General features: G+C 43.5%; 1 protein-coding gene and 1 long non-coding RNA gene across 3 annotated transcripts in view; one reads left to right on the top strand and one right to left on the bottom strand.

Moving 5' to 3' along the window:
- Window positions 1-25,646, top strand: part of LOC119966418 (very-long-chain (3R)-3-hydroxyacyl-CoA dehydratase 1-like) — a 188,530-nt gene that overhangs the window by 147,970 nt on the left and 14,914 nt on the right. The window lies entirely within an intron of this gene.
- LOC119966419 overlaps window positions 1-25,646 on the bottom strand; it is a 42,285-nt gene that overhangs the window by 9,474 nt on the left and 7,165 nt on the right. The window contains exons 2-3 of the long non-coding RNA XR_005460757.1: window positions 4,257-4,339; window positions 3,246-3,436 (exon numbers count right to left, since the gene is read on the bottom strand). This is a non-coding gene — a long non-coding RNA (uncharacterized LOC119966419). The remainder of the gene's footprint in view (window positions 1-3,245; window positions 3,437-4,256; window positions 4,340-25,646) is intronic.

Raw genomic sequence — 25,646 nt, 5'->3', positions numbered from 1 at the left:
TCAGCCCAGCACATCACACAAGCTTGCCACCCCCACATTGATTCTGTATACACCTGCCGCTGCCTCAGGAAGGCAGACCGCATTATCAGAGACCCCTCCCACCCAGGCTTTACTTTATTTCAGACCCTACCATCAGGCAGAGGTACATAAGTCTGAAGATCCGCACATCCAGACACGGGAATTGCTTCTTCCCCACAGCTACAAGACTCCTCAATGACTCCCCCTCGGACTGATCTGTTCCCTGTAAGAACACTATTCACGATGCCCTATGCTGCTCTTGCTCATGTATTTGCTTTGTTTGGCCCCTTTTTCTGCACTGTAACAAATCACGATGTATCATTTGTCCATGTACTGTTGTTTATTCTTTTTGTCTACTATGTACATACTATGTATGTTCCCTCGGACACAGAAAAATACTTTTCACTGTACTTCGGTACATGTGATAAATCAAATCAAAACCGCTGCAGTCCCTGAGGCCCCAGCAACAGTGAAGCAGCGGTGATATACTTCCAAGTCAGGATGGTGAGTAGCTTGTAATTTCCAGGTGGCGATGTTCCCAGGTATATGCAGCTCTTGTCCTTCTAGATGGTAGTGGTCGTGAATATGAAAGATGTTGCCTCAGGAACCTTGGTGAGTTCCTGCAGTGCATCTTGTAGATGGTACACATGGCTGCCACTTTTGGTGGTGGAGAGATTGAATGCTTGTGGAAGGGGTACCAATCGAGCAGGCTGCTTTGTCCTGGACAGTGTCGAGCTTCTTGAGTTGTTGGATTTGCACTCATCCAGGCAAGTGGCGAGTATTCTGTAACACTTGTTCCTTGTTGATGGTAGATAGGCTTTAGGGAGTGATAAGGCGAGTTTCTTGCTGCAGGATTCCTCGCCATTCACCTGCTTTGGTAACTAAGGTATTTATATGGTTAGTCCAGTTGAATTTCTGGTTAATGGTAATCCCCCAGGATGTTGATGGTGGAGGGAAGGGAGGTGGCGTTGGGGGGGGGGGGGGGGGGGGGGACTTCAGTTGTGATGTCAATGGGAGGTGGTAAGGTTCTTTCATTTAGAAAATGGTCATTGCCTCGCTTTTGTGTGGCGTGAAGTTATTTGCCATTTGTCAGCTCAAGCCTGGATATTGTCCACGTCTTACTGCATTTGGACTGCTTCAGGATCCAAGGCATCGCAAATGATATTGAACATTGTGCAGCCGTCAGCGAAAACCCACAAATGCTGTCTCGATGCTAAGGGCAGTCATTCTCCCCTCACCTCTGGCGTTCAGCTTTTTGTCCATGTGTGAACCAAGGCTGAATGAGGTCAGCAGCGGAGTGACTCTGGCGGATCCCAAACTGAGCATCCATGGGCAGGCTATTGCTGAGTAAGTGATTTGATTTGTTTATTGTCGCATGTACCGAGATGCAGTGAAAAGTATTTTTCTGCGAGCAGATCATTTAGTACATGAAAAGAAAATACATAATAGGGCAGCACAAGGTACACAGGGCAACATAAGGTACACAATGTAAATACATAGACACCAGCATCAGGTGAAGCATACAGGAGTATAGTGTTAATCAGGTCAGTACATAAGATCCAGTTCATATCGGCAGGGATCATCACCCTTCGCCAACATCCTGGCAAAATACTCAGTCAGCCTCGGGACTTTCACTCCTTCAGGAAGACCCATAATCCTCAGATTCTGTCGCCTGGATCTGTTTTCCAAGTCGTTCATTTTGGCTCGCAGACCGTCATTGATCTCTATCACCTTCCGCATCTCCTTCCCCATCGAGGTAAGTTGATCACTGTGCTGTAACAATGTCTTTTCCACTTCCTTCGGTGCCTCGCCTTGCTCCCGTACCTCTGCCACTGCGTTCAATACCGGGGCAATCGCCTCCTTCACCAGCACTTTCAATACCGCCCCCATCTCCTTCCTCATCACCTCCATGTGTTTTGTGAACTGCCTTTCGAGTTCCGCGGCCATCACCTTAGTCATTTCTTCAGTCGTGGGCAATGCAGCCTCCCCTGGTGCCCCAGACTCCATTTTTCTTGCCGTCCCCTCGGTGACCTTTCCACTCCCCAACGGACTTTCAGCTGCTTTTTTCACGGCCGTTTTTTTATTTGTTCTCGACATCTTCCTTCACTGTGCCTTCTCCCTGCTTTTGCTGCCTTTGTTACCCCTGAGACCAGGCGTTAGACCCCGAAAATGCCATTCCCGAGCGGGTAGACATCCAATTGTGCGCTGCCTCCCGCCCGCCGTCATCGGAAGTTACACGCACAGAACATGTATGTTCAACCAGAACAATTATTTATTATTAAACACGTGGGCAGGTAGCCAACAGACTAATGTACAAACATGGATATTTAAGTTGCCTGAGAACTATTGTATGTGCGACCATCCTACCATTCATCCTGTTACTAACTGCCAAATCTCATCAGTCACATGATGCATGTCTGGCTCCACCCACTGGCAGGAGGTTATAACAGTGAATACGTGCGCCGATGAACAGCTTTATACATTTGTACAGTTGTGCACGTATGCATATCACCACATACATCTGTCATCGTCCTTTGTGGACCATGACCATCGCCTTCCCCATCACTTGCTCAGTTCCTGCGTCTCACTGAAATGATAAAGCCACAGGTAGATTATCCATGAGGGAGAATTTTATGAGGTTGACAGAATTTTCTTCATGTTTCTACCTCATTTGTAACTGCAATTTTGACAAAGGGTCAGCATTTTCATGTTGCTCCAATTTCTGATATTGAGTATCGTATATGTGTGCAGATAAAATCAAACACCCGCTCTCTAACATACTAACTGCTATAGAAGGAATATCTTTGTGACCCCAAGATTGGGTCAAGGGTCAGTGATCTCTGAGAATAGAATGATGTCCATAAAGGTAGTGGAGAATCATCCTTACTCCGAATATGATGCTCAATGCTTCTTTTTCTAGCTGAGCATAATTCATTCTGTGCTAGTAAGAGTTTGTGAAACAAATGCTATCTATCCTTCCCCTCCTTAAAGCATTAGGTGCGAGACAACTGCACCAACTCCATGGGGTGTCACATCGCAAGTACGTTGTAACGTGGGTTTGTAGTGAGCCAACAGCTCTGACTTCTTTTACCCCTTTGTATACCTACTTTTGCATTCTTCTGAGCAGTGCCATACCTGTATGGCACGTGATACTGTGTAAACATTTCAATTGAGTAGCTAAATTAAGAAGAAATTTGCCATAATAATTGATTAATCCCAGAAATTACCTTTCATTGTGTCACATTTTGAGGACGTGGTGCTTCTTATATATTTTCTGGCTCCTTCTATAAGGCATCTTTATCAATGATGTGATTCTGTTACTTTATGGATGTCTTTTAATTCAGAGATTCTGGTTTTGTAGATGTTTCATTGTAGCTTCCAAGTTCTTCAAGTGTTCTTGTTCACTCGAACCTCGATCCTGAAATGAGGATGTTATCTGGATAACATTGCACTTAATTTAGCCCACTCAGCATTTGTTCCATGGATCTCTGAAGAAGAGCATATGTTATTTCAAATGCAAGTCTCCTGTAATAGAACAGAACTTTGTGCGACATGATAGTGAGTAGTGGCTGTGATTTTGCAGCCACATTCATTTGTAAATACAACTGTGAAAGATCGATTTTACTCAATTCCTCCAGGAAGTCCAGCAAACAAATCTTCCATCAGAGGCAGTGGATAGTGATCTGAACACACCTCTGGATTAAGAATTTACAGTGCAGAAGGAAGCCATTCGACCCATCGGGTCTGCACCGGCCCTTGGAAAGAGAACACTACTTAAGCCCACACTGCCACCCTATCCTCATAACCCAGTAACCCCACATAACCTTTTGGACACTGAGGGGCAATTTAGCATGTCCAATCCAGCTAACCTGCACATCTTTGGACTGTGGGAGGAAACCGGAGCACACGGGGAGAACATGCAGACTCCGCACAGACAGTGATCCAAGTCGGGAATTGAACCCAGGTTCCTGGCACTGTGAAGCAACAGTGCTAACCACTGTGCTACCGTGTCCTTGCTGAGCCATCTCGTTTCAATATATGAACTATTGGAGTTTCCCAATTACTTGTAGCAACTGGTTCAATGATTCCTGTTTGGACAAGTTGTCAAGTTCTTTTTCAACTTCTGACCTGATGGCACATGGTACGATCCTAACTTTGAGATATTTTAGCATACTGCTTGGCTTGATTTTGAGTTGAACATGAACTCCTGTCATTGAGCTGAGTGACTGTTCAAATACCTTTTTATGCTTTTCCAGAAGTAGTTGTAGGGCATTCTTCAAATCCACTAGTTGATTCATTGCTTCCCAGTTGAGTGATTTTCCTAAATAAAGCAGGAAAATTTCCATGAGCAATGTGGAGAGGTAACTCCGCTGATTGTGTATTTCCTTCTACTTTTACCAAGATCAATCCTTATAATGGTACAACCTCTTCTGTGTATGCCTTTGGATGACATTTGGTGGTTTTAAAGGCAGGTGCTGTAACTTCAGCTGTGCCTGTACCCCCTTCCATTTTGATTTGCTTACCATCAAGTTTTGGGAATACCCAGAAATGTTGTTGATCGCACTGCATGGACAAGACACCTAGTCTGAGCTTTTGAAATTATTCAGGCATGTCATCTCCTCCGAGTTCTTGAACTTTGTCTGTTAACTCTCAACATGATTCATTTCGCCTGCATAAATGTGTTTTTTTTCTTTGATGTTGGTGCAGTTTACCGTGCTCACATGCTTTGGCAATATGCTCTTTTGCCACAGTTCTTGCACTTATTTCTCTACTCCAGCATTTCCCCGTTGAGTGTCCAACCTGTGTCCATCGATGACATGGTTGTGCCTTTGCAGCCTTTTTTTCTGGTGTTCTCCATCTTGTTGATTGTCGCTCTAGCCCCCATATGAGAAGCCTCTTGTTGCTAGCTTCATAGTCATGGCAATGTCTACAGCAGATTTCACTCACTTATGGTAAGCAGTTTCCTCTGAATAGCTTCATTGCGAGTCCACAAAACATACCTGCCAGCCTATCACAATAGGTGTCATCTAGTGCTGCACGAAATCTGCGGTATTTTGCTACCCTTTTTAAAGTCACTACAATTGTCAAATGCTTTCACCTTCTTTCTGGTTTAGCACACTGGGCTAAATCACTGGCTTTTAAAGCAGACCAAGCAGGCCAGCAGCACGGTTCGATTCCCGTACCAGCATCCCTGGACAGGCGCCGGAATGTGGCGACTAGGGGCTTTTCACAGTAACTTCATTGAAGCCTACTCGTGACAATAAAGCGATTTTCATTTTTCATTTCATCCGTCTCCAATATCCTTTCAATCACTTGCAGAATCAAAATTATTGAAGCCTACTCGTGACGATAAGCGATTTTCATTTCATTTCATTTCATTTCTGACTACATGGGTGGAAATTAAACCTTTCTTCAATTAACAGCGGTCTTGGTGAGAAATGCCCTTCTAAATGTTTAATTCATTTGTTATAAGAGCATAAGAACTAGGAGCAGGAGTGGGCCATCTGGCCCCTCGAGCCTGCTCCGCCATTCAATGAGATCATGGCTGATCTTTTGTGGACTCAGCTCCACTTTCTGGTCAGAACACCATAACCCTTGATCCCTTTTATTCTTCAAAAAAACTATCTATCTTTATCTTAAAAACATTCAATGAAGGAGCCTCAACTGCTTCACTGGGCAAGGAATTCCATAGATTCACAACCCTTTGGGTGAAGAAGTTCCTCCAAAGCTCAGTCCGAAATCTATTTCCTCTTACTTTGAGGCTATGCCCCCTAGTTCTGCTTTCACCCACCAGTGGAAACAACTTGCCCGCATCTATCCTAACTATTCCCTTCATAATTTTAAATGTTTCTATAAGATCCCCCCTCGTCCTTCTAAATTCCAATGAGTACAGTCCCAGTCTACTCAACCTCTCCATAATCGAACCCCTTCAGCTCTGGGATTAACCTAGTGAATCTCCTCTGCACACCCTCCAGTGCCAGTACGTCCTTTCCCAAGTAAGGAGACCAAAACTGAACACAATACTCATGGTGTGGCCTCAGTAACACCTTATACAAATGCAACATAACCCCCCTAGTTTTAAACTCCATCCCTCGAGCAATGAAGGACAAAATTTCATTTGCCGCCTTAATCACCTGTAAACCAACTTTCTGTGACTCAAGCACTAGCACACCCAGGTCCCTCTGCACAGTAAGAAGTCTTACAACACCAGGTTAAAGTCCAACAGGTTTGTTTCAAACACGAGCTTTCGGAGCACGGCTCCTTCTTCAGGTGAATGGAAAGGAATGGAAGGCCTCTGCACAGTGGCATGCTTTAATATTTTATCATTTAAATAATAATCCCGTTTGCTGTTATTCCTACCAAAATGGATAACCTCACATTTGTCAACATTGTCTTCCATCTGCCAGACCCTAGCCCATTCACTTAACCTATCCAAATCCCTCTGCAGACTTCCAGTATCCTCTGCACTTTTCGCTTTACCACTCCACTCATCTTAGTGTCATCTGCAAACTTGGACACATTGCCCTTGGTCCCCAACTCCAAATCATCTAATGTAAATTGTGAACAATTGTGGGCCCAACACGGATCCCTGAAGGACACCACTAGCTACTGATTGCCAACCAGAGAAACACCCATTAATCCCCACTCTTTGCTTTCTCTTAATTAACCAATCCTCTATCCATGCTACTACTTTACCCTTAATGCCATGCATCTTTATCTTATGCAGCAACCTTTTGTGTGGCACCTTGTCAAAGGCTTTCTGGAAATCCAGATATACCACATCCATTGGCTCCCCGTTATCTACTGCACTGGTAATGTCCTGAAAAAATTCCACTAAATTAGTTAGGCACGACCTGCCCTTTATGAACCCATGCTGCGTCTGCTGAATGGGACAATTTCTATCCAGATGCCTCGCTACTTCTTCCTTAATGATAGATTCCAGCATCTTCCCTACTACTGAAGTTAAGCTCACTGGCCTATAATTTCCTGCTCTCTGCCTACCTCCTTTTTTAAACAGTGGTGTCACGTTGCTAATTTCCAATCCACCAGGACCACCCCAGAGTCTAGTGAATTTTGGTAAATCATCATTAGAGCATCTGTAATTTCCCTAGCCATCTCTTTTAGCACTCTGGGATGCATTCCATCAGGGCCAGGAGACTTGTCTACCTTTAGCCCCATTAGCTTGCCCATCACTACCTCCTTAGTGATAACAATCCTCTCAAGGTCCTCATCTGTCATAGCCTCATGTCTATCAGTCGCTGGCATGTTATTTATGTCTTCCACTGTGAAGACTGACCGAAAAAACCTGTTCATTTCCTCAGCCATTTCCTCATCTCCCATTATTAAAACTCCCTTCTCATCCTCTAAAGGACCAATATTTACATTAGCCACTCTTTTTTGCCTTGTATATTTGTAAAAACTTTTACTGTCTGTTTTTATATTCTGAGCCAGTTTACTCTCATACTCTATCTTACTCTTCTTTATAGCTTTCTGTTGCCCCCTAAAGATTTCCCAGTTCTCTAGTCTCCCACCAATCTTTGCCACTTTATCTGCTTTTTCCTTCAATTTGATACTCTCTCTTATTTCCTTAGATATCCACGGTCGATTTTCCCTCTTTCTACCATCCTTCCTTTTTGTTGGTATAAACCTTTGCTGAGCACTGTGAAAAATTGCTTGGAAGGTTCTCCACTGTTCCACCATAAAGTCTTTTCTCCCAGTCTACCTGAGCTAGTTCTTCTCTCATCCCATTGTAATCTCCTTTGTTTTAACACAAAACGCTAATATTTGATTGTACTTTCTCACTCTCCATCTGTATTTCGAATTCCACCATATTATGATCGCTCCTTCCGAGAGGATCCCTAACTATGAGTTCATGAATCAATCCTGTCTCATTACACAGGACAAGATCTAGGATCGCTTGTTCCCTCGTAGGTTCCATTACATACTGTTCTAGGAAACTATCGCGGATATATTCTATAAACTCCTCCTCAAGGTTGCCTTGACCGACCTGGTTAAACGAATCGACATGTAGATTAAAATCCCTCATGCTGTACCATTTCTACACGCATCAGTTATTTCTTTGTTTATTGCCTGCCCCACCATAACGTTACTATTTGGTGGCCGATAGACTACTCCTATCAGTGACTTTTTCGCCTTACTATTCCTGATTTCCACCCAAACGGATTCAACCTTATCCTCCATATCACCGATGTCATCCCTTACTATTGCCCGGATGTCATCCTTAAATAACAGAGCAACACCACCTCCCTTACCATCCACTCTGTCCTTCCAAATAGTTTGATACCCTTGGATATTTAATTCCCAGTCGTGACCATCCTTTAACCATGTTTCAGTAATGGCCACTAAATCATATTCATTCACGATGATGTGCCATCAACTCATTTACTTTATTCTGAATACTACGAGCATTCAGGTAAAGTACACTTATGTTGATTTTTTTTACCTCTGTTTTGAATCTTAACGTCTCCAGTTTTATTCCTTTTAGTATTACTGGGCCTATTCACTGAGCTCCCCTCAGTCACTGTACCTTGTACTGTCGCCCTTTTTGATTTTTGTCTGTCTTCTCTGCCTTGCACTTTTCCCCTTACTTCCTTTTGCTTCTGTCCCTGTTTTACTACCTTCCAACTTCCTGCATCAGTTCCCATCCCCCTGCCACAATAGTTTAAACCCTCCCCAACAGCTCTAGCAAACACCCCCCCCCCCCCCCCCCCCCCCCCCCCCCCCCCCAGGACATCGGTTCCAGTCCTCCCCAGGTGCAGACCGTTCGGTTTGTACTGGTCCCACATCTCCCAGAACTGGTCCCAATGCCCCAGGAATTTGAATCTCTCCCTCTTGCACCATCTCTCGAGCCACGCATTCATCCTATCTATCCTGACGTTCCTACTCTGACTAGCTTGTGGCACTGGTAGCAATCCTGAGATTACTACCTTTTGAGGTCCTACTTTTTAGTTTAACTCCTAACTCCCTGAATTCCACTTATAGGACCTCATCCCGTTTTGTTGGTGCCCATGTGCACCACGACAGCTGGCTGTTCACCCTTCTTCCCCCCCCCCCCCCCCCCCCAGAATGTCCTGCAGCCGCCCCGAGACATCCTTGACCCTTGCACCATGGAGGCAACATACCATCCTGGAGTCTCGATTGTGTCCACAGAACCGCCTGTCTATTCCCCTTACGATCGAGTCCCCTATCACTATAGCCCTGCCATTTTTCTTCCTGCCCTGCTGTGCAGCAGAGCCAGCCACGGTGCCATGAACCTTGTTGCTGCCTTCCCCTGGTGAACCATCACCCCCAACAATATCCAAAGTGGTATATCTGTTTTGCAGGGAGATGACCGCAGGGACACCTGCACTGCCTTCCTAATCTTGCTCTGTCTTTTGGTCACCCATTTGCTATCTCCCTCAGTAACTTTCACCTGCGGTGTGACCAACTCGCTAAACGTGTTATCCATGACCTCCTCAGCATTGCGGATGCTCCACAGTGAGTCCATCCGCAACACCAGAGCCGTCAAGCGGTCTAACAGGAGCTGCAACTGAACACACTTCTTGCACGTGAAAGAGCCAGGGACAGTGGACTTGTCCCTGAGCTCCCACATCGCACACAAGGAGCATGACACAGGTCTGGAATCTCCTGCCATGTCTTAAACCTTAGATAAACTTATACAACTACAATTTCAAAATAAAAATAAATAAATTAGACAATGAAAAGAATAACTACGCACCAGTCACTTACCAGGGTTAAAAAGTACCTCCGACAAAGCACCTTCTCTCACTCTGCTCCGAATTACCTCACTGCACCAAATTACCAAGTTGCAATTCCCACTCTGGATGTGCATCACTCCGGCTGTGTCTCCTTGTCAAGCGCAAGCTTATCGCCTGGTTTTGCAGTCACATACATTTTTTATGCCCTTCCAAACTGAAAACGTTGCAATGTTTAAGTCCTCCGATGTTTGATTTGCTGTGAGATAAAGTTGAATTCTCTCTTCATACGAGTTCCAAGTCTCTCAGTCTTCACCAAATGCATCCATGGCGACCATTTTTCCTGCCAATCCAGATACCGACTACTTCAACTAACCATCCTCCCTCCTTGTTTTTTTTTAATGTATGAAGCAAGAGATCTCCATATCCACAAGACAAACTAAATATTTTCCTTATGCCTGAAAAAATCGGAAGACTTTTAAGTCCCTGTACAATTGTTGAATACTTCCTCTGGTGATCATTTAATTTCTTGGAAAATATCCAATTTATTCCGTACCAGCCTCCCCGAACAGGTGCCGGAATGTGGCAACTAGGGGCTTTTCACAGTAACTTCATTGAAGCCTACTTGTGACAAGCGATTTTCATTTTCAATAGGCCGCTCTATTCCATCGTCATCGTCTTGCAAGAGCACAGCACCTATGCCCACATCACTCGCATTGACAGCTACCTTAAATGTTTTTGTGTAATTTGGGGTGGCCAACACAGGAACAGTGGTTAACACAGCCTTCAGGCCTGTTGACCCTCCGCCATCCACTGAAACTTGCTACACTTCTTCAACAAATCCGTGAGTGGAGCAACCACGCTGCTAAAGTTCGGCACAAATTTACGGTGAAAACGACTCATGCCAAGAAATCGCATTATTTCTCTTCGTGTTGAGACATAACATTTGCTTTCACAACCCGTGGGACCATTTGTCCATGTCCAATTGTATGGCCAAGGAACGTGACTGGCCTTTTCCAAACTCACTTTTGGCTAGGTTTACCACCAACCCTGCCTCCTTAAGCTGATCGAATAACTCCATCAGATGCTTCAAATGTTCTTTCCATGTCTGACTTGAAATCACCAGATCGCCTATGTATACCGCACAATTGTGTAATCCTGAAATGACTTCGTTAGTTAACCATTGAAATGTGGCTGGGGCGTTTTTCATGCCAAATGGCAAAACCCACCATTTGGAGTCACAAAAGCCGAAATCTCCTTTGCCCTTTCGGATATAGGTATCTGCTAGTAACCTTTTGAGTAAATCCAGTTTGGAGATAAAAGCTGTTTGTCCCACCTTCTCAATGCAGTCCTCCAACCGTGGGATAGGATAAGAGTCTGTTCTTGTAACTGCAATAACCTTTCTATAGTCCACACCCAATTGCTGGGTACTGTCTGGTTTTGGTACCATCACTATGGGTGAGCTCCATTGGCTGCAACCCACTTCAATTATGCCATTTGGAAGCATACTTTCAATTTATTTTTGTACCTGTGCCAATTTAAGAGGGTTAAGTCCAAATGGATGTTGTTTAATTGGAACAGCATTTCCCACATCTACATCATGTATAACCATTTTAGTACTTCCCAAGCTATTCCCACAAACTTACACATGTGATATTAATAACTCTTTCAGGTCAGTTCGCTTTTCCTCTAAAGTAACTCCATTGATCCCAATTTTTAAAAAGACCCTCGTTATCCAGTTTAATTTCAGGAATGTCAGTCATCTGGATTTGGTTCTTCACTTGAGTTAGTATCACTAAAACCTCCTTCCCTTTCAAAATATCTTTTAAGTATATTCACATGACACACTCGATGAGTTTACCTTCTATCTGGTGTTCTTACCAAATAATTCACCTCACTCAATTTCCTTCCAATCTGATAAGATCCACAAAACCTTGCTTTTAAAGGTTCACCTACCACAAGGAACAATGCTAAAACTTTATCTTCACTGGCAAAACTACAAACTTTTGCTTTTTTGTCCACTACCTGTTTCATTTTTTTAAATAAATTTAGATTACCCAATTATTTTTTCCAATTACGGGGCAATTTAGCGTCGCCAATCCACTTACTCTGCACATTTTTGGGTTGTGGGGGCGAAACCCACGCAGACACGGGGAGAATGTGCAAACTCCACACGGACAGTGACCCAGAGCCGGGATCGAACCTGGGACCTCAGCACCGTGAGGCGGTTGTGCTAACCACGAGGCCACCGTGCTGCCACACTACCTGTTTCATCACATGCTGTGTGATTTTAAATGTTGTCTGTCCAATTCACCTGCTTTATTTAATCGTTCCCTAATATTTGACACTTAATCCAATAATGTAATTTCATACTGCTCACTCACCAATTTCTCCTGAATCAATTTAATTGGTCCTCTTATCTCATGACCAAAAATTAGTTCAAAAGGACTGAATTTGGTTGACTCATTAGGTGCATCCCTAATTGCAAACAATACAAATGGAATTCCTTTACCTCCATCCTCTGGATCATCTTGACAATAAGCCCTCAACATTGTCTTTAATGCCTGATGCCACCATTCTAATGCTCCTGCGCTTCTGGATGGTATGCAGTTGATTTAAATTGTTTTACACCTAAGCTAAAAAAAAATTTTTTTAGAGTACCCAATTAATTTCTTCCAATTAAGGGGCAATCTTTGGGTTGTGGGGATGAAACACTGGGAGAATGTGCAAACACCACACGGACAGTCATCCAGAGCTGGGATTGAATCAAGGACCCCGGCGCCATGAGGCAGCAGTGCTTGCCACTGTGCTGCCTTTCCTAAGCTATCCATAACCTCCTTGAATAACCTTGAGGTAAAATTTGATCCTTAATCCGATTGTATTTCTGTGGGTCGTCCATATCCAGTAAAGAATTTAAGTAACTCCTCCACAATCTTTTTAGCTGTAATATTGTGTACTGCAATGTCCTCTGGAAACCTAGTAGACACATCCATTATAGTCAAAAGATATTGATTCCCACTTTTTTCATTTTAGGAAGTGGTCCTGCGCAATCAATTAGGACCATTGTAAAAGGTGCCTCAAAAATCAGGGGCTGTTTACTCACTGGGCTAAATCACTGGCTTTCAAAGCAGACCAAGGCAAGCCAGCAGCACGGTTCGATTCCTGTAACAGCCTCCCCAAACAGGTGCCGGAATGTGGCGACTAGGGGCTTTTCACAGTAACTTCATTTGAAGCCTACTCATGACAATAAGCGATTTTCATTTCAAATAACGGAGTGGGTATTAAGGATGCTAGTTTTATCACTGCTTGAGAATTCTCTATTACTTAACATGTGTGACATAATCAACAACATTTAATTACATCTTTTATGCACTCCTCCAGGCCAATAAAAATGTTTTTGTATTTTAGCTTGAGTTTTCTTTACTCCCAAATGACCTCCTGCTGGTACCTCATGTGCTGTTCGCAACACCTCCTTTCTATACCCTCCCAGCAATACCATTTGATGACCACCTATGCACTTTTCATCGCCTGCATATGTAAAGGCCTCCATTTTCTCATTAAGATATCACTTTTAAGGTAATAACATTCTGGTATACACTCCGATTCCTCTTCCACGTATGCTTTCTGATACATCCGTTTCATCTCTATATCTTTCTGTTGTAACTCCGCCAACTTGCCTGATCTAAAAATATCCGCCTCATCTTCCACCTGTTCTGTTCTTTTCCAACCATCTGATAAAAAATCGTTTCTGATTATTCAAATTCCACTTTATCTTAACTCTTTGATTTTGCCTGTCTTAACCTATGACTTTGCTACCACACAATCAGGAAAAATCGCAGGATATTCGTCCTTCAACAATTCAGTTTTTTTTTTAGGTTTTTGCACTGGAGTGCTGAACTGGTTGCATTTGAGTGCTACAGTGAGAGTTTAGTGACTGAGGGAGTATAAGGGTTCATTTTTATTTAAAGTCTTGTATTTCTATTATTTAGTTAATTCTCTTAAAAGTTACTGTTTGGTCGATAAGAAGGTGAATTTTGAATCAGCTTTAAACAAGGTTCTACTTGTAGGTACTTGCAGCTGGAGCTTGTTAATTAGTTAATTGAATTAGGCCAGTTTTCAGAGGTTAGAGTCACAGTATAAATCTGAGCTAGTTACAGTGCAGACTTTGTTTGCTCTGGAGTGCTGAAGTGGTTGCATTTGAGTGCTACAGTGAGAGTTTGGCGATTGAGGGAGTTAGGTGAGGAAGGAGTAAGGTGCTCCTAACATTTAATTTCCTATATTTATCAAAGAGCGTGAAGGGAGCCAGGAGTTTAGAGTACAGCTGACTGGAAGCAGAGTCGGAGGGCGGAGGTCCAGTTGGTCTACGGGGCAGCTAATTCTGTAAAGTAAGAGGGGATGGGGGCTAGGGCAGTTGCATGCTCCTCCTGTAGGATGTGGGTGGTGAGGGATATCACTGGTGTCCCCGCTGACGATACCTGCGGGAAGTGCACTCAACTCCAGCTCCTCCGAGACCGTGTTAGGCAACTGGAGCTGGATGAACTTCGGATCATCCCGGAGGCAGAGGGGATTATTGGGAAGAGTTATAGGGAGGTAGCCACATCCAAGGTACTGAACAAGAGTAGTTGGGTTACTGTCAGGGAAAGGAAAACTAACAGGCAGATAGTGCAGGGATCCCTCATGGCCATTCCCCTTCAAAACAAGTATACCGTTTTGGATGCTGTTGGGGGGGATGACCTACCGGGGGAAGGCCCTAGCGGCCAGGTCTCTGGCACTGAGTCTAGCTCTGGGGCTCAGAAGGGAAGGGGGGAGCATAGAAAAGCAATAATAATAGGAGATTCAGTGGTTAGGGCAATAGATAGGAGATTCTGTGGTCACGAGCGAGACTCCCGGATGGTATGTTGCCTCCCGGGTGCCAGGGCCAGGGATGTCCCGGATCGTGTCTTCAGGATCCTGAAGGGGGAGGGTGAGCAGCCAGAAGTCGTGGTGCACATTGGTACCAACGACGTAGGTAAGACAAGGGGTGTGTAGGTAATAAACAAGTTAGGCTGGAAGTTTTTTTTTTTAATTTAGAGTACCCAATTATTTTTTCCAATTAAGGGGCAATTTAGAGTGTTCAATCTACCTATCCTGCACATCTTTGGGTTGTGGGGGTGAAACCCACGCAGACACGGGGAGAATGTGCAAACTCCACACAAACAGTGACCCAGGGCCGGGATTCGAACCCGGGTCCTCAGCGCCGTAGGCAGCAATGCTAACCACTGTGCCACCGTGCTGCCCGGCTGGAAGTTAAAGGCCAGGACAGACAGAGTTTTCATCTCTGGTTTGTTGACGGTGCCACGTGATAGCGAGGCTAGGAATAGGAAGAGAGTGCAGTTGAACACGTGACTGTAGGAGGGAGGGCTTCAGGTATTTGGATAATTGGAGCGCATTCTGGGGAAGGTGGGACCTGTACAAGCAGGACGGGTTGCATCTGAACCAGACGGGCACCAATATCCTGGGGGGGGAGGTTTTCTAGTAGTCTTCGGGAGGGTTTAAACTAATTTGGCAGGGGAATGGGAACCGGATTTGTAGTCCAGCAACTAAGGACGTCGATATTCAGGACACCAAAGCACGTAGTGATACAGTGGGGAAGGTAACACTGACAAAGGAGAGTATTTGCAGGCAAGGAGATGGGTTGAAGTGTGTATACTTCAATGCAAGAAGCATCACGAATGAGGTGGGTGAACTTAAAGGCATGGATCGGTACTTGGGACTATGATGTGGTGGCCATCATGGAAACTTGGATAGAAGAGGGGCAGAAATGTTTGTTGGAGGTCCCTGGTTATAGATGTTTCAACAGGATTAGGGAGGATGGTAAAAGAGGTGGGGGGGGGGGGGTGGAATTGTTAATTAGAGATAGTATAACAACTGCAGAAAGGCAGTTCAAGGGGGATCTGCCTACTGAGGTAATATGGGTTGAAGTCAGAAATAGAAAAGGAGCAGTCAATTGTTGGGAGTTGTCTATAGGCCCCCCAGTAGCAGCAGAGATGTGGGGGAACAGATTGGGAAACAGATTTTGGAAAGGTGTAGTAGTCATGGGTGACTTCAACTTCCCAAATATTGAGTGGAAACTCTTTAGATCAAATAGTTTGGATGGGGTAGTGTGTCCAGGAAGCTTTTCTAACACCGTATGTAGATTGTCCGACCAGAGGGGAGGCCATATTGGATTTGGTACTTGGTAATGAACCAGGGCAGGTGATAGATTTGTTAGTGGGGGAGCATTTTGGAGGTAGTGACCACAATTCTGTGACTTTCACTTTAGTAATGGAGAGGTATAGGTGCGTGCAACAGGGCAAGGTTTACAATTGGGGAAGGGTAAATACAATGCTGTCAGACAAGAATTGAAGTGCATAAGTTGGGAACATAGGCTGTCAGGGAAGGACACAACTGAAATGTGGAACTTGTTCAAGTAACAGGTACTGCGTGTTTTTGATATGTATGTCCCTGTCAGGCAGGGAAGAGATGGTCGAGTGAGGGATCCATGGTTGACAAGAGAGGTTTAATGTCTTGTTTAGAGGAAGAAGGAGACTTATGTAAGGCTGAAGAAACAAGGTTCAGACAGGGTGCTGGAGGGATACAAGATAGCCAGGAGGGAACTGAAGAAAGGGATTAGGAGAGCTAAGAGAGGGCATGAAAAATCTTTGGCGGGTCGGATCAAGGAAAACCCCAAGGCCTTTGACACATATGTGAGAAATATGAGAATGACTAGAGCGAGGGTAGGTCCGATCAAGGACAGTAGCGGGAGATTGTGTATTGAGTCTGAAGAGATAGGAGAGGTTTTGAACAAGTATTTTTCTTCAGTATTTGCAAACAAGAGGGGCCGTATTGTTGGAGAGGACAGTGGGAAACAGACTGGTAAGCTCGAGGAGATACTTGTTAGGAAGGAAGATGTGTTGGGCATTTTGAAAAACTTGAGGATAGACAAGTCCCCCGGGCCTGACGGGATATATCCAAGGATTCTATGGGAAGCAAGAAATGAAATTGCAGAGCCGTTGGCAATGATCTTTTCGTCCTCACTATCAACAGGGGTGGTACCAGAGGATTGGAGAATGGCGAATGTCATGCCCCTGTTCAAAAAAGGGAATAGGGATAACCCTGGGAATTATAGGCCAGTTAGTCTTACTTCGGTGGTAGGCAAAGTAATGGAAAGGGTACTGAGGGATAAGATTTCTGAGCATCTGGAAAGACATTGCTAGGGATAGTCAGCACGGATTTGTGAGGGGTAGGTCTTGCCTTACAAGTCTTATTGACTTCTTTGAGGAGGTGACCAAGCATGTGGATGAAGGTAAAGCAGTGGATGTAGTATACATGGATTTTAGTAAGGCATTTGATGAGGTTCCCCATGGTAGGCTTATGCAGAAAGTAAGGAGGCATGGGATAGTGGGAAATTTGGCCAGTTGGATAACAAACTGGCTAACCGATAGAAGACAGAGAGTGGTGGTGGATGGCAAATATTCAGCCTGGAGCCCAGTTACCAGTGGCGTACCACAGGGATCAGTTCTGGGTCCTCTGCTGTTTGTGGTTTTCATGAACGACTTGGATGAGGGAGTTGAAGGGTGGGTCAGTAAATTTGCAGATGATACGAAGATTGGTGGAGTTGTGGATAGTGAGGAGGGCTGCTGTCGGCTTCAAAGAGACATAGATAGGATGCAGAGCTGGGCTGAGAAGTGGCAGATGGAGTTTAACCCTGACAAGTGTGAGGTTGTCCATTTTGGAAGGAAAAATATGAATGCGGAATACATGGTTAACGATAGGGTTCTTGGCAATGTAGAGGAGCAGAGAGATCTTGGGGTCTATGTTCACAGATCTTTGAAAATTGCCACTCAAGTGGATAGAGCTGTGAAGAAGGCCTATGGTGTGCTCGGGTTCATTAGCAGAGGGATTGAATTTAAGAGCCGTGAGGTGATGATGCAGCTGTACAAAACCTTGGTCAGGCCACATTTGCAGTACTGTGTACAGTTCTGGTCACCTGATTTTAGGAAGGATGTGGAAGCTTTGGAAAAGGTGCAAAGGAGATTTACCAGGATGTTGCCTGGAATGGAGAGTAGGTCTTACGAGGAAAGGTTGAGGGTGCTAGGCCTTTTCTCATTAGAACGGAGAAGGATGAGGGGAGACTTGATGGAGGTTTATAAGATGATCAGGGGAATAGAGTAGACAGTCAGAGACTTTTTCCCCGGGTGGAACAAACCATTTGGGGCAACAGGGTAGCATGGTGGTTAGCATAAATGCTTCACAGCTCCAGGGTCCCAGGTTCGATTCCCGGCTGGGTCACTGTCTGTGTGGAGTCTGCACGTCCTCCCCCTGTGTGCGTGGGTTTCCTCCGGGTGCTCCGGTTTCCTCCCACAGTCCAAAGATGTGCGGGTTAGGTGGATTGGCCATGCTAAATTGCCCGTAGTGTCCTAATAAAAATGTAAGGTTAAGGGGGGGGGTTGTTGGGTTACGGGTATAGGGTGGATATGTGGGTTTGAGTAGGGTGATCATTGCTCGGCACAACATTGAGGGCCGAAGGGCCTGTTCTGTGCTGTACTGTTCTATGTTCTATTACAAGGGGACATAAATTTAAGGTAAATGGTGGAAGATATAGGGGGGATGTCAGAGGTAGGTTCTTTACCCAGAGAGTAGTGGGGGCATGGAATGCACTGCCTGTGGAACTAGTTACCCACACAAGTAAATTCTTCAAAGAGATCTGATACCTTCTTGTCAATCACCTCTTGATCCGGCTGCACAGTGCTTAGCACAGCTCCAGGGAGCCGGGTTCAATTCTGGCCTTGGGTGACTATGTGACTTTCTCAGTGTCTGCATGGGTTTCCTCCGGGTGCTCCAGTTTCCTCCCACAGTCCAAAAATGTACAGGTTTGGTGGATTAGGCCTATCTTTTTATTAAAACAGTAAAAAATATATACACGGCCAAACAATACAAACATTAATTTTGTGTTGGAGAAACAGGGTATCCTCCCCTCAGTACCAACATACGGAACTGTGGGCTTGCATCGGGTGTTCTTTCCCAAGACTGGTGCTGACTCGTTCGGCTGAATGGCCTCCTTATACACTGCAACCCTCCCCTCAGTACCAACATACGGGGAGGAGGATACTGGACTGGCCATGCTAAATTGCCCCTAAGTGTCCTAAAGGTTAGTTTGGGTTACGGGGATAGGGTGGAAATGTGGGCTTGCATCGGGTGCTCTTTCTCAAGACCCAACTGACTCATTGGGCAGAATGGCCTCCTTATCCACTGTAAATTCTATGATCTATGTTCCATGATCTATGATCACCTCCCAGATTTTTGCAACTTGAAATAACTACAAGAAGCATCAAACACTTATCGAATAACCGTTGCAGCCAGAAGAAATTAGCTAGCAACTAACCTGTAAGTAGTTGATGGACCATTTCTACTCCTAAGCAACCTTCTTATGGACGGATCTGATTAATACACATCTGTATGTTTTACCTGATGCCTGTGTCAATGTACTTAAATTTGTTTTCCTCGTGTTGTCCTATCACGTATTTTCTTTTGTGTACTAAATGATCTGTTTGAGCTGCACGCAGAAAAATACTTTTCACTGTACCTCAGTACATGTGACAATAAACAAATCCAATCCAAACCTTCCTGCCACTGAATGCATGTTCAACTGTGTAAGGTTAAGAGAGGGCATTAGCTAAAGTGTTGAGCTCAAATGGCACAGTTGACATAAAATCAGTATTCTACTTTCTTAATTGATGTGCTACCTGCTTTACATATCTCTGACAGACCTACATCAATTATGTTGCTGCCTTGATTCACCCCTCGAGCATATCAGTGTGTTGTGGACTTAATTTTAGAGCTTTAAAAGCACATGTTCTTCCTATAAAACAGATGGTAAACAGCCCAATTTCTTGCACCATAGGTCCCCAGTCTTTTTTTTTTCCTTTTGTATGCTACACTTACCACCTGTCATGTCTCAAATTACACTCCTACTGTATCCCAACATTTTATTTTCTGAAAGAGATGTTTCTAATTCATTTTTGGATGAGTTAATACGAACTGCTTCCATTATATCCTTAGTGTACATTCCATAAATTGACCTTTATGTACATAAATACACTATGGTATTGTGTTGAATTTTCATTTACTACTCCCACCATTTTCAAGTGTATACCCTCGGCTTTGACCCTAGTTGTACTGTTCTGGTATTGTCATTGTTTTACTGGGTTTTTTATGAAGGAGAGGGAAAATGTAAGAGAAGGGGCACAGGATATTGGATGAATTCTATCACGACTTTGAGGAAAATCCTAGGAAGAAAAATTCCGTCACAGATGGTCAGATGTCAATGTTGGGTTATCAGGGTCTCGACTAGAAATATGGAGAAAAGGAGTGAAAGGACTACAATTTACTGGAAGAAAACATCAATGAAATCCAGATTGAAGTAACAAGATAGTATCACCAATGTAACAGAAGTAGAAATCAGAGGCCAAAGCAGGACTGTACCAAACAATGGTTCACAAAAGCAAGCATATCTGGGGCATGGGATCCCATGAATGCTTTTAATCAGGAAATAGTGTGCAAAGTTAAATGAGTACTTATTAAGTAGGAAAATAAGTTAAGCCAAGCTGAGGTTGGTGGAAGAAGGGGACTGGACAATTAGAGCAGAATGACACTCGGGCAGAAAGTTGAGAATCTCGAGAGCATTCTCAAGAGGGAGGCATAGAGTGACTGCAATCTGGAGAAAGAGGATATAATTAGAATTTAGAGAGCTTAAAATCATCAAAGCAATGTTGAGCATAATGAGACATTAAGGTAGGTCGGTACAGGACAAAGAGAATGGAGTTGGGATAAAAGGGGAAAAGTTTGTTGAACAGAAGCAATTGATCTGATTGAGACAAGGTGGAAAAAAGCACTAATACTGAATGATCAAAATTTTAAAAGGTATGCAGAACTGATGTGTTAATTGATAATATGATTGCTTGGTGTGGTGTTCAATAAAGCCATCAAGTTCAAGTGGGAGATAGAAAAGGAGGGCAGAGGTCAAAACTAGGCTGTGCCCAAGTAGTGGTCCTTGTAACATATAACATTTCCTATCTGGGGTGGGATTCTCCACCAGCGGGATTCACCATTTTCCCGGCGCCCGGGTGTTTCCCAATGGCGTGGGACTGCCCCACAATGGGAAATGCCATTGACCGGCCGGTGTAACTGAGAATTCCGTCGGCGTGGTGGGGCGGAGAATCCAGCCCCTGATCTACAAGATTTTTAATAGTCTTATTGGAATTTTATAGAGATGGCTAAAAATTTAAATGGAGATAGATTGGTGTAAATGCATACATTAAAAATGAACTGTGTTAAACTCGCATGTATTTTAGAATAATTAAATCTTTTTCCAAATAAGATAGGTTTGGCATATTATTTTTTCAGCCGGCTGTTTTAAGCATGCTATTTTAAGTAATTCCTGAATTGTAATTCAATTAAATGATTGTATGCCACCCTCGGATAAACGTTTCACTGTATATAATTTCTGGCAATGACTGTTACGTTCCTCACCAAAGACATTTGTGTGCCACGTGTGCGGAATGGTTGGGACATATTTAGCTAAGCTAAGCAGAACCAACAAAATTATGAAGTAACACAGTAATTTTCCATATCTAAAGATTTAATGTGTAATTCCGGTACAGTAATTATTTTATTTGTAATGAATTTGCATGTGCAAAGAATGAAAATAACGTGAAGCTGAGTAAGCTTGCAGCATGTTGGGTTCTGGTAATTGGCTGTTGAAACAGCAGCTCTTGCTCTTGAAACAGTTTCATGTTCAGCTGCTGTCGTTTTAAAGACCATCTGTTTTGGTCATGGAATGCACTTCATACATTTCTTCAGATCCTCTGAGGTAGTCTGAAGTATTACTGTTACACCATCCTTTCACAGTCATTCTGTGTAAATGATTATATCTGCATGTTTTATCTTGCATGAAACCTTTATAAGATATTGTTTAACATAATTGTTTAGCATGCTTTCGAGTTTTAATTACTATATAACATTCAATAGAAAATGTATTCTGATTACATGTTAATATTAAAACAAAAAGTAGTTTGCATTATGGAATTTTAGTTTTGGAACACTTCATGAAGAAATATCACTGGTAAAATTCTACTTGTCGGGTATGACGTAAGAACATAAGAACTAGGAGCAGTAGGCCATCTGGCCCCTCGAGCCTGCTCCACCATTCAATGAGACCATGGCTGATCTTTTGTGGACTCAGCTCCACTTTCCGGCCCGAACACCATAACCCTTAATCCCTTTATTCTTCAAAAAACTATCTATCTTTACCTTAAAAACATTTAATGAAGGAGCCTCAACTGCTTCACTGGGCAAGGAATTCCATAAATTCACAACCCTTTGGGTGAAGAAGTTCCTCCTAAACTCAGTCCTAAATCTACTTCCCCTTATTTTGAGGCTATGTCCCCTAGTTCTGCTTTCACCCGCCAGTGGAAACAACCTGCCCCCATCTATCCTATCTATTCCCTTCATAATTTTAAATGTTTCTATAAGATCCCCCCCTCATCCTTCTAAATTCCAACGAGTACAGTCCCAGTCTACTCAACCTCTCCTCGTAATACAACCCCTTCAGCTCTGGGATTAACCTAGTGAATCTCCTCTGCACACCCTCCAGTGCCAGTACGTCCTTTCCCAAGTAAGGAGACCAAAACTGAACACAATACTCATGGTGTGGCCTCAGTAACACCTTATATAATTGCAACATAACCTCCCTAGTCTTAAACTCCATCCCTCTAGCAATGAAGGACAAAATTCCATTTGCCTTCTTAATCGCCTGTTGCACCTGTAAACCAACTTTCTGTGACTTGTGCACTAGCACACCCAGGTCTCTCTGCACAGCAGCATGCTTTAATATTTTATCATTTAAATAATAATCCCGTTTGCTGTTATTCCTACCAAAATGGATAACCTCACATTTGTCAACATTGTCTTCCATCTGCCAGACCCTAGCCCATTCACTTAACCTATCCAAATCCCTCTGCAGACTTCCAGTATCCTCTGCACTTTTCGCTTTACCACTCGGTGTCATCTGCAAACTTGGAAACATTGCCCTTGGTCCCCAACTCCAAATCATCTATGTCAGTTGTGGGCCCAACACGGATCCCTGAGGGACACCACTAGCTACTGATTGCCAACCAGAGAAACACCCATTACTCCCCACTCTTTGCTTTCTATTAATTAACCAATCCTCTATCCATGCTACTATTTTACCCTTAATGCCATGCATCTTTATCTTATGCAGCAACCTTTTGTGTGGCACCTTGTCAAAGGCTTTCTGGAAATCCAGATATACCCCATCCATTGGCTCCCCGTTATCTACTGCACTGGTAATGTCCTCAAAAAATTCCACTAAATTAGTTAGGCACAACCTGCCCTTTATGAACCCATGCTGTGTCTGCCCAATGGGACAATTTCTATCCAGATGCCTCGCTATTTCTTCATTGATAGATTCCAGCATCTTCCCTACTACCGAAGTTAAGCTCACTGGCCTATAATTTCCCGCTCTCTGCCTACCTCCTTTTTTAAACAGTAGTGTCACGTTTGCTAATTTCCAATCCACCGGGACCACCCCAGAGTCTAGTGAATTTTGGTAAATCATCACTAGTGCATCTGCAATTTCCCTAGCCATCACTTTAGCACTCTGGGGTGCATTTAATCAGGGCCAGGAGACTTGTCTACCTTTAGCCCCATTAGCTTGCCCATCACTACCTCGTTAGTGATAACAATCATCTCAACGTCCTCACCTGTCATAGCCTCATTTCTATCAGTCGCTGGCATGTTATTTGTGTCTTCCACTGTGAAGACCGACCCAAAAAACCTGTTCAGTTCCTCAGCCCATTTCCTCATCTCCCATTATTAAAACTCCCTTCTCATCCTCTAAAGGACCAATATTTACCTTGGCCACTCTTTTTTTTGTTTTATATATTTGTAAAAACTTTTACTGTCTGTTTTTATATTCTGAGCCAGTTTACACTCATACTCTATCTTACTCTTCTTTATAGCTTTTTTAGTAGCTTTCTGTTGCACCCTGAAGATTTCCCAGTCCTCTAGTCTCCCACAATCTTTGTCACTTTGTATGCTTTTTCCTTCAATTTGATACTCTCCCTTATTTCCTTCGATATCCATGGTCGATTTTCCCTGGGTCTTGTGATTTCCTCCCCACTTCTCTCGATTTATGCCTCTAGGATCCAGCCTCATTCCCTCTGTCCATTTTTGTGACTCTCTCTCGGCTTTACAGTGGCAGCAAATGAAGGGATAAACTGCGTTAATGCTAAGTACATGAATAGCTTGGTCATCACCATCTTTTTGTCCCACTTTGAATGAGAGGACAAGAGTGGCCAAGGACAGGGATGTAAAAGTAGAAGGATTTATGGATTGGCAGATGGAAGAGTTTGTAAATGCCCATGGGATGAAGGGGAACAGGAAAGGGAAGATTTCAAAAGCATGGATTGAGAAGGAAGATTTCAAAAGCATGGATTGAGAAGGAGGATTTCAAAGAGTGGTCAAGTATTTCACAAGGGAAAAACAGAGGTGACAAGTGGTTTGGATTGAACTGTGTGCCAATGATAAATTGTTTTTTTGGTAAAAGCACATATCAGAATGGAATAAGTGACAAACTACAATGAAGCCTTTATATTTCAGGATTGTTAAGTGTATTTTATACGAGGAATAGAAAAGTGAGTTTTTATTGAATCACTGAAGTTCAAATATCGATATTAGTTATTTTTTTAAATAAACATGCAATTTTGAATTAATTTCATTAAGTTTACTTAACAAAGTGGAAAATAACATTAAAAAATATATAAGCAATTTGTAAGAAATCCATTGAGACAGAGAAATATGGTATTTTGACAAAGTTTAATTGAGTCAAAATAACTGATGCTAATGGGGTTTAACCATTATTTATGTATAAATGGTACAGCAACTGCAGACAAATAGGTTAGTATTTCTATGCCAAAATTCAAAAGTTGCTGCTCCAATTGCACTGGCTTTTGGAAACATTAGTTTTCTGTAAGCCATACCATCGATGTGCATTAAATTTCGTAAAGTTACTGTACTTCCAAGATGAAACGAAAGACTTGCAATTATGTAGCACTTTTCAGATATCTCAGAAACACACGGTGCAGACCCTTTGGCCCATCGAGTCTGCACCAACACGTGAAAAGTACCTGACCTACCTACCTACTTAATGCCATTTTCCAGGACTTGGTCCATAGTCTTGAATGTTGTTATATGCCAAATGCTCATCCATCTACTTTTTAAAGGAGGCAACCCACCTCTTCCATATTCCCACGCAGTGGATTCACACTGTCACCACCTCTGGGTTAGAAAGTTTTTCTTCAAATTCCCCATAAACCTCCTGCCCCTCACCTTGAACCTGTTCCCTTGTGACTGACCCTTCAACTAAGGGGAACAGTTGCTCTCTAACCACCCAGTCCATGCTCCTCATAATCTTGTACAGCTCGATCAGGTCACCCCTCTGTCTTCTCTGCTCCAATGAAAACAACCCACCCTATTCAACCTCCCTTCACAACTTAAATGTTCCATCCCAGGCAACATCCTGATGAGCCTCCTCTGCATTCCCTCTAGTGCAATCGCATTCTTCCTATCATGGGGCAACCAGAAATGCACATAGCACAGGTGTGGCCTCAGAAAAGTTCAATACAATTCTAACATTACCTCCCTGAGTTTGTAGTCTAGGCCTCAGTTGATAAATACACAGTGGTTAACACTGCTGCCTTAGAACTCCAGGGACCAGGGTTCAATTCCGCTCTTCAGTGTCTGTGTGGAGTTTGCACTTTCTCCCCGTATCTGTGTTGGTTTCCTCTGGGTGCTCCGGTTTCACCTTTTCAG

The sequence above is a fragment of the Scyliorhinus canicula genome, chromosome 5 (genome assembly GCF_902713615.1).
Source record: "Scyliorhinus canicula chromosome 5, sScyCan1.1, whole genome shotgun sequence".
In the NCBI taxonomy this organism is placed as follows: Eukaryota; Metazoa; Chordata; class Chondrichthyes; order Carcharhiniformes; family Scyliorhinidae; genus Scyliorhinus; species Scyliorhinus canicula.
The sequence above is the reverse complement of the archived record's forward strand: the minus strand, read 5'-3'. Positions and strand labels throughout refer to the sequence as shown.